We start from the raw sequence: 6,016 nt of genomic DNA on the forward strand, positions 1-6,016 counted from the left end.
ATCAGTTTCTCTTCAGGGAATTTCCTTTGGGAATCAACATATGCTTCTAAAATCAACACAGTTAATTGCTCCTGAGGTTGGGGTCTGTTTTTTTCTATAATAGTACAAAATGCAAAAATCACTAGTGAACCAGATTTAATAACAATAAAGTACAATTTAAACATCAGGATTATCATTAGTGAAAGTCAGTTTTAGATTTTCTGAGTCTGAATAATATCTTTTATCATCCCAGCCCTTTGTACTTCAACCTCACGGAAAACATCCTTTAGAAACTTAAAATCTTAGCCAGACATCTACAGTCAAGGCTTTGATTTCTTGCTTTGAGATTGAAATACCCTACTAATTTCGTTCTACCCTTGTAGGAGGAAGAAATGAAGGATGCCGTTCTACCGCTTCAGAGTACTGCGGAGATCAGTGGAGCCAGCTCCAGCAAAAACTTTGAAATGGAGTCAGAGATGATTTTTTAAATTGTGTATAAAGTTTTTTCAAAAATTATATAATTCACTGTGTTCCAGCAGGTCGTAGGGCAAGTCATTTTCTTTATTGGGCCCTTATTGACCCCCATCATATATTACAATTTCATTATTTCATTTAATTTTTAATTTTATTTCTTGTGAAATGTGTATATAACTTTTTGTGTTATTTTGATCATGTTATTATAATTTTGTTATTTGTGTTATTGTTTTTTTTTTATCTAATACTATATTATCCATTTTATTTCTAATTATTTCTGTTGTGTGTACAGTTTTTTGAAAATATACATGTTCCAGTGGGTCCCTGGGCAAGTTATTTTCTTTATTGAACCCTTACTGAACCGCATTATATATTGCAATTTAATTATTTAATATATTTTTTATTATATTTCTTGTGAAATATTTATACAAAGATTTTATTGTATTATTTTGATCATGTTATAACTTCATAGCAGTCCTATAAGTTCAGCCTATAAGTTCATGTTATAACTTATAGGCTAGAATTATATGTTTGTCATTTTAATGTTTTTAAACTAATCCTATGTTATTCCTTCATCTTATTATTATCATCATTATTATTTTATTTTGGCAGGAAATCAGTGGAAACATGTTTACTAAATAATTTAACATTTAATCAAACATTTTAATAGAAAAATACCCAAAATTCACTAGTACAGTTTTATAAATGTGAATGTTTATGTTTATGCGTAGACGAATACATATTTTCTATAAAGGCCAGAATTGTAAGGCACTTTGTTCTACAAAAAGTGAAAATTGCCCATTGTTATTAACTTACACCCAAATTAGCACATACAACGTTCTTATTTTCTACAAAGGTTAGTAGGGGTATAGGTATAATAGTACCTTGCATAATACCTTTAATATGTGAGTAAATACAGCCATTTTTGCCTTTTCATAAAACAAACAATTGGCTCGTGATTGTCAGACAAAACAAAGGTTTTAACAAGTGGAACCTTGGAGAGTTCTTACTTGTGTTGGGCTTTGAGTATTGTAATACAACATCTGTGGCTCAAGAGAGCTGCCACTGCATTTTAGTCCCTTTGTCCCATAGTCTCCACAGCTGTCACTTAATATATGGATGTGGATGTGTCTATGGAGACTTTTGTAGGTGAAATTTACCAATACAAAAAAAAAAGCGTGATAGATGCAGCATTTGTCAAACCACCTTCAAAAGTCACGAGAGAGATGGACATGCCACTTAATATTTTTTTATTTTTTAGAAAGTAGTGTAAGACTGTTAAATCCCACTTGTGGTTGTGTATTTGTTTGCTGATGAATATGACACCCTGTTGTATCTTAAAGTGAGTGAAGCACAGTGGATAAGATCAAGTTCCTCAGGGCCGTACAGGAAGTCTTAAATAAGGCTTTTACACAGACTGCCCCAGATTCTACACTTAATAAGTTTAACTTGCACTTGGGCAATATTGACAATGGAACAACGAACAAAAAAAGAAAGAAAAAAAAACAAGTCAGGACAAAACTAAGATTGTGTTGTCTTGGCAGACCTGCAGTGTGTCTCCAGGCTGCAGTGAAGCCATTGAAAAACAGGAACTGTCTCAAGACAAAAGCAGCATGTCCGACACTAATTATTCTGCTGTTTTCCTTTAGCCAAGGGCCCACGTTTAATTGTGTTAATGTATTGAATGTATGGCATTTAATGTAAACCCAATTCCCAGTGTTACCATATGTCTCTGTGCAATATTTGTAACTCAAAATACTATTTTTTCTCCAATAGTATATTGGTATTTGGAAAGTTCACTTACTAGAGAGATGTTACAAATATGCTGATCATACTGTAAGACAAAATGATTCCCCAAACTGAGATTTGTGAGGACACTAGAAGCAAATATGTTATGCCATGAGTGTACAGCATCCCTGAGGGTTTTTACTTAAATGTTTTTTTTTTTTTTTTTAATAACAAAACATTTAGACAAGCAGACTGCTGAAACTGTGGAAGATTCTATGTCTACATCCCACTTTTACTTGTTTGCAGCCATTATACATATCATCATGTGCATAATTCAATCCCTCAAGCTGTGATTAAGGTAAATCATTAGGAATATCAGTTCAGTGTGAATCATCTCTTTAGATTGACCCCATTTGACCCCACAGGAGTCTTCACACATTTGACACCCACAAGGGAAAATAAAAATATTTAAAGTAAAATTTCACATTTGACACGAACACCCTATACAACAGTACAAGTCTAATGTTTGCAGTCTGTTGGATTCTGGTGTCAATATGGCTAATACCAAAGGTGCGAAAATTATTCCACAAAATGAATCAAGAGCAGCTGACTGAATGAGTCTCTCAGAGCTACTGGTTGACAATTGATGTCCACATATTTATTTAAACTACCTCTTTATAACTTCAAGGGGTTGTATAAAAGGCACCCTGCAGTCCATGGTCATTGCATGAAGTCTGAAAAATACTTATAACCTTCACTAGGTGGCAGGCAGGGCTAATTTACAGACCATATTTTGTCAACACAGTGTAGAGTAGCTGGAATAAGAAGTGATGGGCTGTAATGTGGTTAGAATAGCTGCAGGACATCACAGTCTGTCCCATTTTCACCTGATTTATCAGACAGTCTGTAAAATATTAGTTAATACAAAAGGTAAAAAAAAAAACAAAAACTAACAACCGCTGCACTGAAGCTTCGTATGAGCACAGGCACAAAACCGGGTACACATTCACTAATCATAAAAAGAAGAAACAATGAGAAACATTGTTTTCAGTTCAAACAAGGCAACTTCACATAGACCATCACTGGTCAGTTTTTGTATTTTCAAAAGGCACTTTTTGACAAAAGTTTAAAATAAATTCATAGTAAAGTCTATTCAGGGTATTTACAGTGTCCATGCCAGGCGGGGCAGGTGTGCTGGCAGTGTCAGTCCGCACATGATGTTGTGGTCTGGTGAGAGCTCATCCTGAGCACCGTGAGCTCGGCCACCTCTGCAGCCTGCATCTCCACCTCTTGCTGGCAGCTTTCTCTGATTACATACACTATGAGACCCATACAGATTAAAATAAGGAGGACTATGCCTATAACCTGGAGTACAAAAGAGTAAAGCAACACTTTGTTTAGTAAATATCAACAGAAAAGGCGTATTTATGGTAAACAAAGTCTGTTAACAGCTATATTAACAGGTTCCAAAGAATAATGGCATTGTATTATGTATGTATGAGTCATTACTTTGAGGGGGAGGTGTTGTTGCTCTACTCATTTTATATAATAACCTGAGCTAATCTAGATTATTAAATATTCAACTCACCTGAGAAACAACAAACAGCTGCTGCGAGCGGAGCATCAGTTCCTGTGTGGTGACATCTCCCTCACTGACTGGCTCGCACCACTTTTGCGGAGCTGCCTTGTCAACTAGTACAAATCTACCCTCCCAGTCTGTCAAAGCACAAGCAAAGTACTGGCCATCGAGGAACAACAAAATCAGCCACACCACAGCAGGAACAAAACTGGACAAGGAGATGGTTTTCCTGCACCATGCATCCCATCTGCATCCTTGAATGATTAGCATTAAGGTGAAGGCCATGACAGCCGGAATGATGAAAAATGCTGATGAAAACAATCCGTTCCATGTAGGGTTGCAAGGACACTCAAAGTCCAGCTCCACCAGCTTCTCTAGTCCCATGAGGATAAAGCCAAAAGCCACATTTGATACCAGAGGACTGTTGCTAAGTTCATTTTTCAGCCTGGTAAGCCATTGTTTTCTACTTTCCATACTAGATTGACTGAAAATGGAGGCAAATCTGTGTAAAAAGCCCAAATGAGGGTCCACCGATGTGAACACATTGGCAACAGCTAAGTGATGCGTAATTAAGGCATCCAGGGGTAAGACTACCCCTCCCCCCGCTAAATGCCACACTTCCACTCTGATTGGTTTTGAACAAAGGAGGGTGTGCCGTCTGCTCTGACATTTCTCTAGCTGACTGGTCTGCGAGAGGTTTCAGGTGGGGTTACATTTTAAATGTGGTCTCACTCGGACAAACTGGAGGGAGGGCTGTAAAGTGGAGGGAAGTTTGTTCTCCAGTTGAGTACAGAGTGGCTCTTCGCAATGGCCGAGCACATACACACATACATGGAGGCATAGGAATATGCAAAATATTAAACCTTCACAATTACATCTATATCTATTCCATCTGTTAGTTTAATGATTTAATGAGGTTTCTAGCCCTTGAATAAAACTACCCTGCACTACATGAGTTAAACATCTGCTCCACATTTAACAAATGAATTATTAAATGACGCATACACATTCATGCTTCTTTGATTATAATCAAGTGATAAATATATACAACCTCTTTCTTAACATATTCTGTCATATTTTATGAGATGTTCACTGTCACCTGACCTCAGTCCATGTGTGCTCTCAGTGGTGATCACACCAAAAGGGAAAGTTCAGTTTGCATTTGAAGCCTGGCAGAGCATCAGCAGAACAGATACCACATATCTCGCTATGCCTCCACACAGCCAGTATATGGAAATTAGATGTTATAATGCATTTGGCCTTTGATTAGGGAAGTCATCAATAACTCTACTTCATAAATTCTTCTCAGGGAGTAGTAGGAAGGTGAAGTGACCAACAAATACAATCTTCCCAACAGTCTTCAAGAGGTCTTGATAGAGGGGTAAGGATGGCAGTATTACAACTTCCATTCAAGTCCCAGAGGCTGGGCCTGTATGAAAAGAGTGCTAAAGAAAAATTATTATGTGAACATCAACGTGGAGCAAGAATAAGCACCTAAGGCGCCTCATCCTTTACACAAGACGAACTATCACAAATGAATTGTACTCCATACAGACTTGACTCTTCTCAGTTTACCTCAACTGGCCACATGAGGTCGCCCATGCTGCAGCACATTAAAGATAGGGAGGATTACAGGAGGCCATGTTGGACTTTCAAGGGGATGCGGTATATACCGTTTTGAGAGCACCAAGGCCACTGATGTGATGACATAATTTATAAATGACCTCAGTGAGCTCAAGAGCATCAATCTAATCTCCTCACAGCAAAACCTGACAAGTATTCGGGCGCAGTGAAATAGGCTTGGAGAGATTGTGATTGATGATTTCAGTTTATCTGCATAAACCCTTGAAAGTTTTAAAACGCAGCTACTCAGATATTGTTTTACACATGTTTGTCATATGCTCTGCAGAGGTTGAGACCAATTAGATTTGAATACTGCTGATAAATAAACTGACAACGCATAGGCTGTTTTTTTTTATTATTTCACGAGCTGTTGAACTGAGTTAGGAAGTCCCATTATTACAGCAGACGATACTGTAAGAGCAAGAACACCTTTCTCCAAATGTCACACGGTGAAGATGTGCACCTGCACCTGTCATCCCATAAAAAAAGCTCATCAGCTGACAAGGAAATGAGCTGAGGAGCCACGTAATAACTGCCTGAGTTCACAAACAACGTTAATTGCATACGTGTTGTGTGTATGTCTGCGTGTGTGAGTCTCTGCGCGCGTGTGTGTGTGTGTGTTTTCACGGTCAT

Source organism: Mastacembelus armatus, chromosome 3 (genome assembly GCF_900324485.2).
Source record: "Mastacembelus armatus chromosome 3, fMasArm1.2, whole genome shotgun sequence".
Classification (NCBI taxonomy): Eukaryota; Metazoa; Chordata; class Actinopteri; order Synbranchiformes; family Mastacembelidae; genus Mastacembelus; species Mastacembelus armatus.